At 42.4% G+C, this 13,003-nt stretch overlaps 1 protein-coding gene across 1 annotated transcript in view; it reads left to right on the top strand.

The window, feature by feature from the left end:
* The first annotated feature begins 9,031 nt into the window (after window positions 1–9,031).
* Window positions 9,032–13,003, top strand: part of crot (carnitine O-octanoyltransferase) — a 41,949-nt gene continuing 37,977 nt past the window's right edge. Inside the window, exon 1 of the mRNA XM_060900266.1 lies at window positions 9,032–9,118. The gene's annotated coding sequence lies outside the window, so the exon portion shown is untranslated. The remainder of the gene's footprint in view (window positions 9,119–13,003) is intronic.

Raw genomic sequence — 13,003 nt, 5'->3', positions numbered from 1 at the left:
ATTGAAAATCTGTAGGGTGACCTGAAGAGGGCTGTGCACAAGAGACGCCCTCACAATCTGACAGATTTGGAGCGTTTTTGCAAGGAAGAGTGAGCAAATATTGCCAAGTCTAGATGTGGCAGGCTGATAGACTCCGACCCAAAAAGACTGAATGCTGTAATTAAATCCAAAGGTGCTTCAACAAAGCATTAGTTTAAGGGTGTGCACACTTATGCAACCAGCTTATTGTACGTTTTTCCCCCTAACAGATTTGTTTTTCAGTTGAATTGTACAGGTTATAGGTCACATTAAAGGTGGGAAAAGTTTTGAAATTATTTATCGTGGTCTCATTTTTTTACATCAGAAAAACCTATCATTTTAACAGGGTGCGTACACTTTTTATATCCACTGTATAATAAAATTTGGACAGAAATTCATGTGCTCATGGTTATTCCCAGAGTTAGGATCAGTAAATCTGCCTGGAGTTTTCATTGTCTGTTCGCAAAATGGAGAAATTATTCAATAGCTTCAAGCTTGCCAAATATTAAGAAGAAGAATTCAGCATTTTGTGTTAATTTGCTCAATTAGGGACATCTACTATGTTACTAGTCTGGCTAACGCGACTTCAAAGCTCTGCGAGCATTTGGTCTGGCAAAGATATTAAGCCCAACCGTTTCCCAGAGCCCGTGGTTGACCCGCCTCCCTGAAATGCCTCAGTTTGCTACTGGTCAAAGCCAGAAAAGGCTGTGACGAAGCTTAAACCAATCACATCACTCTTTCCTCTGACGTATGTGACACGACGGGGCTAACTGGTAGATTAGACTCTTACTGAAGCCGGTCGGGACCAAGGCGAAAATGTCCTTCCTTTCAATAAATACCTCCAGGGCTGCTCTTTGCTCTGTTTTCAATGAGAACTTGCTCCATGTTCGTAATGTTTCTAGTGAATGAAGCGCTTCCGGCATAGATTCTGTAAACAATCTACTGTATGGCTTCCGGTCGCAGTTCTTCTACGTCAGTGCCTTGAACATGCCTCTACCCAGGGCCGTTGGAGATCCTCAAAGTTGATTGGCTCCCGATTTTTCGGGAGCTTGGAAGAGCTGTAGATAGCTTGCTTGGCCAGACTAAGCTCGCAACAGGCCCTCGTGTTGCGTCACGCTTAGGATGGGTGGGCCCAGGCTACTATGTTACCATTCTGACGGAAATATTTTTATATATTATTGACTTTGCCTGAGGGAGCCAATGATGACATTTATAATGTTTTTATGTTAATAAATATTCCAGTTGTTTTAGAATTGTGCACTTCATTATTAGTAAAGGTTGTTTGAACTGATTTGGGTCAACATTGATTGCCAAGTTTGAGCCAACATCATTTTGTCCTTGGGGTCAACAGATTTTCAGCCACATTTAAGCCAAATTTGGCCCACCATTGGCAAGGTTGGTATGAAAAGTGCTCCTTTTGCCAATGTTGGACAAGCACTGAGCCAATGTTCTAAAGGGAGGGCCAAGACAGCCACCCAGAATAGGTGTTGATCCAGTGTCAGGTTGCTACCTGGGATATGAACCATTATTAGATTTTCTTAAAAAAAAAATGCTGACAATGAATCTTTACCAACTTATAATTATATGCACCCAATATGTTATGAATGTAGTTTTCATTGAAAGTATTTTTTAAATTATTTATACACATAGTAGACTGAAAAATCACAGTGAGAAATGGTTACATCATCATATTATATCTATAGGGTCAGTTTGCAACATGTGCTGAGAAAACCAGATCTCAAGACTATACTAAGATTTTTAAGCACTGGCTGGCTTTATCCATGGTTATTAAAATCATATATATATATATATATATATATATATATATATATATATATACTACCGTTCAAAAGTTTGGGGTCACCCAGACAATTTTGTGTTTTCCATGAAAAGTCACACTTTTATTCCCACCATAAGTTGTAAAATGAATAGAAAATATAGTCAAGACATTTTTCTGGCCATTTTGAGCATTTAATCGACCCCACAAATGTGATGCTCCAGAAACTCAATCTGCTCAAAGGAAGGTCAGTTTTATAGCTTCTCTAAAGAGCTCAACTGTTTTCAGCTGTGCTAACATGATTGTACAAGGGTTTTCTAATCATCCATTAGCCTTCTGAGGCAATGAGCAAACACATTGTACCATTAGAACACTGGAGTGAGAGTTGCTGGAAATGGGCCTCTAGACACCTATGGAGATATTGCACCAAAAACCAGACATTTGCAGCTAGAATAGTCATTTACCACATTAGCAATGTATAGAGTGGATTTCTGATTAGTTTAAAGTGATCTTCATTGAAAAGAACAGTGCTTTTCTTTCAAAAATAAGGACATTTCAAAGTGACCCTAAACTTTTGAATGGTAGTGTATAATATAATGTGTGTATGTATGCGTGTGTGTGTGTGCGCGCATACAGTGGTGCTTGAAAGTTTGTGAACCCTTTAGAATTTTCTGTATTTCTGCATAAATATGACCTCAAACATCATCAGATTTTCACACAAGTCCTAAAAGTAGATAAAGAGAACCCAGTTAAACAAATGAGACAAAAATATTATACTTGGTCATTTATTTATTGAGGAAAATGATCCAATATTACATATCTGTGAGTGGCAAAAGTATGTGAACCTTTGCTTTCAGTATCTGGTGTGACCTCCTTGTGCAGCAATAACTGCAGCTAAACGTTTCCGGTAACTGTTGATCAGTCCTGCACACCGGCTTGGAGGAATTTTAGCCCATTCCTCCGTACAGAACAGCTTCAACTCTGGGATGTTGGTGGGTTTCCTCTAGTGATGTGTCATGTGCAAAAGCATCTGCTCTTGTAGTGAATCATTAGAGCCAACTCCCATTGAGTGAGAGCCGGCTCCCCACTTTTTTTTTCCTTTCGCTGCTCAGCTCTCACTCTCAGTGGTTCAGCTCAGCTCACAGCAGAACTTTGTTTTGACTGGCAGCATGGCGGCCTTGTGGCCAGTCACATGTGAGGATATAGGATCATACCATTATGTGAAAACAGAGAGGGGGACAGACGCGGCAGTCAGGTGGAGCGTCTGTTTGTCCCTGTCAGTGAGTGAGACAGTAGGCAGCGGTGAGGAGGAGAGTGCGAGTGCGTCGCAAAAACGCGTAAATATGACTGACACCCATAAACGAAGCAGCATCTGGCTGCAGTTTAAAGATATTGGGAATAGCATAGCAGAGTGCCTTCACTGTAAAATGAAAATAACAGAAAGAGCAGGTTCCACCACAAACCTGCACAGACACATCAGAACTGTCCATCCCACAGTGCAGTTGGAGGAGAGAGGGCAAGCTGGCTCAATGTCTACTGACCCTGGTGTGTCTGGTCTCAAACCAACAACTGCTGCAGCAGCTACTAGTAGAGCAAGTACTGCCGCAGCAGCAAAATGCACCCCCAGCAGCCAGCCAACTGCACCATTAGACAGGGCTGCCAACTTTTCAAAATTCCTTGGAGTGAGATTTTTTTTTGTGGGGGGGGTCGACGGCAAAATTTTTCCGCACACCACGCAGTAAGTGGGAATTTTGTATTCAGTTTGATATTCACTTGTCCCCCTGCATTCTGGTGCTTTGTTTGTGGGTCGTCCATCTGGAGATGGACAATGGGGGGGTTGAGATTTTGGATTTAGTAGATGTTCCTGCATTCTGGTGGATTTTTGGAGTGGCCTGCTGTGTCATACCTACATTCTTACACACCCTGACTTGCCAGCCCTTCAGCTTGTGGCCAACAAAAGCCCCCACACTAGAAAACTACAGATGACTGCCAATGTTCCTGTAGCCCTATAGACCTGTATTTCAGATTTAAAGGCAAGTTCATGTTTGAAAATATTTCATCAGCTAAGCCTAAACACCTTCTGAATTGAAACTAAATAAGTTTTTAATAACTGTTGCAAAAATAAGATTGTCCCTCACTGACTGTTCATTATGCATTTAAGGGCTTTCCCCACCACTGGGTTCAGCAGAAGATTGGCATGGGGAAAAATATCAACAGCAAAAGAACAAATAAAATGCTTAAACAGTAAGCAAAATGTGCATGTGCTACAAGAAACATTAAAATGATTATGTTTGAACAGTATTGAAACACAAAAAGCTGCACCTTGGCCATAGGTGGGAATGTGCACACGAAGTTGGGCTTAAAAATTTTGGCCATACTTAAATAAGCTATATTAATATATTTCTTATTAATTTATTTCTTATCTATGTTTCTTATTAGTAATAGAGCATTCGTCAGGGCCTGTTATCTGACAAATATTCTCTACCTGTCTTGCCTTCTTTGAAACCCTGTCTCCTCAGTATATTGTTCTCTGTCTTTTTTTTTTAATTATTCACAAGTTCAAGTTCTTTGATATTACAGGTGACCATGCTTTATTTACTTTAACTGAGCAATTACATACATCATAAATAATTAAAAATAAATACCCTGTAAATAAACAATAGGTGTAGAGGCTTGTTCTTAGTGAGACCTTGAGAAAAGTGCTATAGCTTACACTGATGAAGTCTCTGACCCAAAGTAACTGTTTCCACTCTCAATGTCCATGTGCCTGGCAATAAATCCACTTGAAACGTCTTGAAAGTTGAACTTTAATCCTCGGTTTAACAATTACAAAGGTTCTAAGATGCAGAGAGTCAGTGAGTCAGGTAAGAAAAACTGTTTGCTTCCACGGCTTCTTGAGCTCTACCCTGAGAAGCGCGAGACCGTTCTTATATAGCTGAATGAATTCTAATTCTAATTCTTGAAGCGTGAGACAGTTCTAATTCTTCACATATGAATTCTAATTCTAATGCTTCTAATTCTAATTCTTCTAACCTTCCATGTGTTATTCATCATTTTAATCATGAAATAAATTACTTATATGAAATTACATACTCAAATGAAATTATTTATACCTTTTAACATAAATTGTAATTCACGTCTATATGAATTCTACTTTGGCCGCTACAATAGGTATGGTGGCTAATGGCTCTTCCTGCATTTGTAATATTATCTCTTACTTGCTTTATTTTACAACATTTCCAGTATGGCTTCAAATAAAGTCTTAAAGTACGATAACATACAGTAAACAAACTAAAAATGCGCCTTAATAACCGTGTGCTAAGGAGGTGCTCTCCCGTGCTGCTTGTTGGGGAAGATAGAGGCTGTGGCACGGCAGTAGGCCTATAATGATTTAGCATGCCTAGTACACAGCTCTCGATATGGCATTAAATATTCTCACAACACTTATAGGCTAAAACGATTAAGAAACTTTATATAAGTTCATAATTACGCCAGTAACGCCACACATCGGCGTACATGTGTACAAACCTGGCTGAGACACCCGTCTTCAACTTGGATACCTTCTTCTCTCTCCTCTTCCTCTAAATTGACGGTAGGCAATTATCCAACTTCCGGCGAGTGCAGCATCATTAGATGCGCCACCTACCATAGGGGAGTGTGTACAGAAGGGAACACCTCTCTGTCTGTTTAGCCATGTGTAAGGCGTAATTGATCGATCGCAAGTGGTTGGCGCGACAAAATGGGTAGCCTAGATCAGATAGATAAACTAGATTTTTTTCTAGCGTGAGAAATCGGAGGTATGGCGTGTGAGCATGTGAAGACAGTCAAATGCGTGTGTCTCATGCTCATTGCGTGAGAGTTGGCAGCCCAGCATTAGAGGGCCAAGTGGAGGAGGAGCCACAAACTTCTGCTGTGTGGAGGCTCTTTGATGAAAGAGCTACAGGAGATGCTGCAAGGAGAAATACTAAAGCTGATGTTATAATGGAGATGCAATGTTATCTTGAGGAGCCCCTCATCCAACGAGCAGAAGACCCACTGAGCTGGTGGCAGGCTAAGGCCTCAGTCTTCCCACACCTGGTGAAGGTGATGGAGGGGAGACTGTGTATTGTGGCAACATCTGTTCCTTTGGAGAGAGTCTTCTCAAAAGCAGGGCAGATACTAACAGAGGAGAAACCGCATCAGCCCATCCAAGCTGAGGCATTTGATTTTTTTGAATGCCAACTTGCACTGAGGACATACTGTTTGGTTACTGAGTTTGGTTCTGTTTCTGTTCCGATTCTGTTCTATAGATTTGTTTGCAGTGATTTGTTCATTTGTTTTTGTGTTAAATTAAAAGTTTGATTAAAATATTAAACAAAAGTAAGAATGCCTGCTTTTGTAACAGAACAAATACACAAAATTAGGCAATTATAAGGCTTCTCATAAAAACACTAAATGCAAAAGGGTTTATCAACACACAAAGCATTCATATTTGCCAAGTTAGGCTAAAATATGAGGCTACAGATGATAAATTAAAAGCCGTTTGGGAGCCGAAAGAGCCGGTTCTTCTTTGGGAGCCGTGCCACAAGAGCCGGCTCTCTGAAAAGAGCCGAACTTCCCATCACTAGTTTTCTCACATGAACTGCTCACTTCAGGTCCTTCCACAACATTTCGATTGGATTAAGATCGGGACTTTGACTTGGCCATTCCAAAACATTAACTTTTTATTCTTCTTTAACCATTCTTTAGTAGAGCAACTTGTATGCTTAGGGTCGTTGTCTTGCTGCATGACCCACCTTCTCTTGAGATTTAGTTCATGGACAGATGTCCTGACATTTTCCTTTAGAATTCGCTGGTATAATTCAGAATTCATTGTTCCATCAATGATGGCAAGCCGTCCTGGCCCAGATGCAGCAGAACAGGCCCAAACCATGATACTCTGTACACGAGTTGAGGGGGGATGCCATCTCCCCTGGAATAAAAAATGGTCAAAATCATCCCCCCTCTAAAACGGGCATCCCCCCTCCCTTCCCTTGAGCAATTTTATCAATAAATGTGGACATTACTTCTATTTAACATTTTACTTTTACTAACAATTACTTCTATTTAACATATGAATGTACATGCAGAGCTTTTCATATGTCTGCAGCAAAATGCACATTGATGGCAGGTCACTATTATTGTGTGTATGTGTGTACATGCAGAGTTCACACACACACTGCAGACACAGGAAAGCTAAGATGACTTAAGATTACAGCGTGAGATAGAGATAAGGAGGAGATGCACATCACCTTTGAACATTTGATGACTATATGACGTGACTGTTTCGTTGGGTGGCGGAATGTCCACATCACCTTTGAACATTTGATGAATATATGACATGTGACGGGCGGCACGGTGGTGTAGTGGTTAGCGCTGTCGCCTCACAGCAAGAAGGTCCTGGGTTCGAGCCCCGGGGCCGGCGAGGGCCTTTCTGTGTGGAGTTTGCATGTTCTGCCCGTGTCCGCGTGGGTTTCCTCCGGGTGCTCCGGTTTCCCCCACAGTCCAAAGACATGCAGGTTAGGTTAACTGGTGACTCTAAATTGAGCGTAGGTGTGAATGTGAGTGTGAATGGTTGTCTGTGTCTATGTGTCAGCCCTGTGATGACCTGGCGACTTGTCCAGGGTGTACCCCGCCTTTCGCCCGTAGTCAGCTGGGATAGGCTCCAGCTTGCCTGCGACCCTGTAGAAGGATAAAGCGGCTAGAGATAATGAATGAATGACATGTGACTGTTTTGTTGGGTGGCGGAATGTCCTGGGTTGCAGAACCACATATGCGAGGGCCCTAGCGGCTTTAATCTACTTTTAGGACTTGTGTGAAAATCTGATGATGTTTTAGGTCATATTTATGCAAAAACATCTCATCTCATTATCTCTAGCCGCTTTATCCTGTTCTCCAGGGTCGCAGGCAAGCTGGAGCCTATCCCAGCTGACTATGGGCAAAAGGCGGGGTACACCCTGGACAAGTCGCCAGGTCATCACAGGGCCGACACACAGACAACCATTCACTCTCACATTCACACCTACGGTCAATTTAGAGTCACCAGTTAACCTAACCTGCATGTCTTTGGACTGTGGGGGAAACCGGAGCACCCGGAGGAAACCCACACAGACACAGGGAGAACATGCAAACTCCGCACAGAAAGGCCCTCGCCGGCCACGGGGCTCGAACCCGGACCTTCTTGCTGTGAGGCGACAGCGCTAACCACTACACCACCGTGCCGCCCATGCAAAAATATAGAAAAATCTAAAGGGTTCACAAACTTTCAAGCACCACTGTGTGTGTGTGTGTGTATATATATATATATATATATATATATATATATATATATATATAAGAGAGAGAGAGAGAGAGAGCGTGGCATGGTGGTGTAGTGGTTAGCGCTGTCGCCTCACAGCAAGAAGGTCTGGGTTCGAGCCCCGTGGCTGGTGAGGGCCTTTCTGTGTGGAGTTTGCATGTTCTCCCCGTGTCCGCGTGGGTTTCCTCCGGGTGCTCCGGTTTCCCCCACAGTCCAAAGACATGCAGGTGGTTAGGTTAACTGGTGACTCTAAATTGACCGTAGGTGTGAATGTGAGTGTGAATGGTTGTCTGTGTCTATGTGCAGCCCTGTGATGACCTGGCGACTTGTCCAGGGTGTACCCCGCCTTTCGCCCGTAGTCAGCTGGGATAGGATCCAGCTTGCCTGCGACCCTGTAGAAGGATAAAGCGGCTAGAGATAATGAGATGAGATATATATATATATATATATATATATATATATATATAGAGAGAGAGAGAGAGAGAGAGGGCAGCACGGTGGTGTAGTGGTTAGAGCTGTCGCCTCACAGCAAGAAGGTCCGGGTTCGAGCCCCGTAGCTGGCGAGGGCCTTTCTGTGTGGAGGTTGCATGTTCTCCCCGTGTCCGTGTGGGTTTCCTCCGGGTGCTCCGGTTTCCCCCACAGTCCAAAGACATGCAGGTTAGGTTAACTGGTGACTCTAAATTGGCCGTAGGTGTGAATGTGAGTGTGAATGGTTGTCTGTGTCTATGGGATAGGCTCCAGCTTGCCTGCGACCCTGTACAGGATAAGCGGCTAGAGATCATGGATGGATGGATGGATGGATACAGCCAACCAGTGCTTTAAATTTTCAGGGTAGGTACTTTGGGACTTGTATTTTGAAATTGCACGACACAGCCGACCATTTTGCCCCATATTCTTCCTTGTGCTGTTTACTAGGTGAAAGGTCGCTCACTCTGCAGTGCGTTGATCTTGTTATAGTACTGAAGTCTGTGAGCTGCTGGTTACATGGTGTCATTTCTGCTTTCAAGGTGAGGTAGTGATTTTTTATTATTATTGTTTTTTTTTATTACCCTGAACTCAATGGATTGTGTTAAAATAGTGTAATTTTTGAGAAGACATTGGATTGGACATTAGATTTCAGAATTAGAACCAGAATTGAGTTTATTGCCAAGTCTGTTCTCACATACAAGGAATTTGCTTTGGTCATTGGTGCCTGAAGTTCAGGTAAGATAGAAGAATTAAAAAAGACAAAAGTAGTTATAAATAGAACAAAAAATAAGAAGAATCTGAAATATACACGTTTGAAAAGTGGACATATTTCAGGGGTATGTGTATGGGTTGATGTGTTTTGAAGTCCAAGTTGTCCAGTATGACCCAGAATGTGCCAAAATAGGTCACAGGATGATGATGATGAGTCATGACATCAGAAGAGAACATGTGCAATGGGTTAAATAAATAGCCAAGCTTGATCTTGATGTCAATGTCATGTACCTTCATTCTGTGAACTTTTATTGCACGTTTTAGCACACACTGTGCATCTCATCTCATTATCTCTAGCCGCTTTATCCTTCTACAGGGTCACAGGCAAGCTGGAGCCTATCCCAGCTGACTACGGGCGAAAGGCGGGGTACACCCTGGACAAGTCGCCAGGTCATCACAGGGCTGACACATAGACACAGACAACCATTCACACTCACATTCACACCTACGGTCAATTTAGAGTCACCAGTTAACCTAACCTGCATGTCTTTGGACTGTGGGGGAAACCGGAGCACCCGGAGGAAACCCACGCGGACACGGGAAGAACATGCAAACTCCGCACAGAAAGGCCCTCGCCGGCCACGGGGCTCGAACCCAGGACCTTCTTGCTGTGAGGCGACAGCGCTAACCACTACACCACCGTGCCACCCCACACTGTGTATCTTAGATTAGATAATCTAATCTAAGCTGCACAGTGTGTGCTAAAATGTGCAATAAAGGTTCATCATCAATATCAGTGTGGCCTCAGCCGAGCGATACGCCTAGTGGCCCAGTCATCATGATTGTTGATGCATGATGTTAGTTCAGACAGACTGAAGTGTTCCCAGTGTTCCTCATTAGTGTGTCTAGAAAGGTGGCTGGAGGGCAACATCTCGTCACATGACCACAGGTTGGACGCTACAGCACCAGCTGACTTGCTGGAAGGTCAAGGTGGCAATAGCAATGACCAACAAGGCCAAGCTTCCTGTAGCCAATCTTATCTGAGATACGGAGGATGTCACCGTACCAACACACCGAGGCAGCCATCCATGGCACCATCTTCGATTTGGATTCGGATTGGACGACACCGTAGTATAGCAGTTTAAACACTAAATGCTTGATGCTCTCTATATAAAATTGTTGCATGTTCTCCCTATGTAGTGCACTATACTTGTGCAAAGTCATTCAAGATTAAACCTGCTTCAACCCTAAATGGCTTTCTGAATATGGTATTCTCGATATGTACTACTCTATCTGTGCAAAGTCACACAGCACAGATGAATTCTTGATTCTGATTGGTCAGGATGTGTTGGTTAAGAGGTTCTAAACTCCCATTTCGCATCTTGCAAAATGTGTCTTAATGATCTTTGCACGCTTGCTTCATTATGCCTGGTTGATCATTTGAGCAAAGGAGAAAATTATCTGCTTGTTTTTTTGTTTTTGGGTTTTTTTTTCACTTGACCTGTTTATTTAATCTTTTGTGTAATCTGCTGGTGTGTTTACATAAACTTTGACAGCTCAATTTAAAGGTACTGACTGCAAAGTCATCTGAAATTTTAGCATATATTTTTTTATTGTGCACAGCATTTTCCAGTGTCTCACAAGAACAATATCATGCAGACGAGATGTGATCAGCACATTTTGATGTCCTGAGGGTTGCTTTTCTCTGTATTGGGACCGTTTTCCTCCCTCTTGAGGTAAACAGTACGGCCCTACGGAAACAGCCGAATGCAAGGAACTTTAAAAGTAGACAGGCGTTCGATTTCATAAAATCGGTGAAATTTTAGTTCTTTCTGAAATTTGATCATTGCGATTTTTTTTTTCTGTAATATCTAAAAAAAAAAAAAAAAACCTCAGGCCATTCTGTGGCTGGGAAGTTATTTAATAATGCGCATGAAATCGCTCACTTTGCACAGTCAAGCAGACAGAAGTCCATGTGCTCATGTGCAGGTTTACCTTTGACGGTGCACTGATGGTTCCATCATTCTGTCATTAAACGAACAGCTGATCACACCGAGGTGCTCACTGACCGCCAGTATTTATTAGTTTGGTCCTGCGTTTCTTTTCCTTTGTATATAACATAATGTCTTTTCGCTTTCCGTTACTGTAGTCGGGCTTTCACGTTTCATTCACACACTCACATCCTCCATTTTTCTCTCCTGTTTCAAATTTGTATCCCACAATGCCTTGCGCGAACAGGGAAAGCCCACCATGTGATGTATGTATTTGTATACTGTATCTTGTATTGCGTCATGGTGAAGCAGGAAAAAATAGCTGAGAATTTAGGGCCACATGGCCTTAAATTCATTAATTGTTCTATTTAAAAAATAATAATAATAAAATTGGAAGTCTGTGATTCGAATTCATTAGCTTTCGGTCCACTAAACAGAAATAATTGGGTGGGGGGGAAGAATTCTTTTAATGACCTACACTTGAAAAATCTGAAAGGCAGTCTACCTTTAAGTAATTAGTCAAATCAAGTTTGTTTGTATAGCGCTTTTAACAATAGACATTGTCCCAAAGCAGCTTTACAGAATATGAATGACTTAAGACATGAGCTAATTTTATCCCTAATCTATCCCCAATGAGCAAGCCTGTGGTGACGGTGGCAAGGAAAAACTCCCTCAGACGACATGAGGAAGAAACCTCGAGAGGAACCAGACTCAAAAGGGAACCCATCCTCATTTGGGCAACAACAGATAACATGACTATAACAGTTTTAACATGAAGTCAGTTTCGTTGATGCTATAAACTCTTCATTGATGGAAACTTGAGTGCAAAACTGTTCATGACAACTGCAGTCCCAAAGTCACAGGTTGTTAGGTATGCCCAATGTCACCTGAATAAGTGGAACAGTATCCATTTTGTGCTGAGTACACACAGGGACTCCAGCAAAACTAACTATGACAGCATAACTAAAAGAGGAGAGCCAGAAGGTAACACAGGCATGAAGGAGCCCCAGGACATAAAGCAGCAGCCACTACACCGTCAACAAACTTGAGTGAGCAAGCGAGTGGGGACTGACAGCATCCATACATCCCAGTTTACCAAAACACTCTATGTCTGAGGACCCTCCAGATCTACACCTTTACCTCACAAACACCATTAACAAAAGGCTTGACTAAACAGATATGTTTTCAGCCTAGACTTAAACACTGAGACTGTGTCTGATTCCCGAACACTACTTGGAAGGCTGTTCCATAACTGTGGGGCTTTGTAAGAAAAGGCTCTGCCCCCTGATGTAGCCTTCACTATACGAGGTACCAGCAGATAGCCTGCACCTTTTGATCTAAGTAGGCGTGGCGGGTCATAGAGGAGCAGAAGTTCACTCAGGTACTGTGATGCGAGACCATTCAGGGCTTTAAAGGTCAATAGTAGTATTTTATAATCAGTATGAAATTTGATTGGGAGCCAATGCAGTGTGGATAAGACAGGCGTGATGTGGTCATATTTTCTAGTTCTAGTAAGGACTCTTGCTGCTGCATTTTGAACTAACTGGAGCTTGTTTATGCACTTATTGGAACATCCAGACAGTAAGGCATTACAATAATCCAACTTGGAGGTAACAAAAGCATGAACTAGTTTTTCTGTGTCGTGTAGTGACATTAAATTTCTTATCTTAGCAATATTTCTGAGATGAAAGAAAGCTATCCGGGTGATGTTATCAATGTGAG

The sequence above is a fragment of the Neoarius graeffei genome, chromosome 19 (assembly GCF_027579695.1).
Source record: "Neoarius graeffei isolate fNeoGra1 chromosome 19, fNeoGra1.pri, whole genome shotgun sequence".
In the NCBI taxonomy this organism is placed as follows: domain Eukaryota; kingdom Metazoa; phylum Chordata; class Actinopteri; order Siluriformes; family Ariidae; genus Neoarius; species Neoarius graeffei.
The sequence above is the reverse complement of the archived record's forward strand: the minus strand, read 5'-3'. Positions and strand labels throughout refer to the sequence as shown.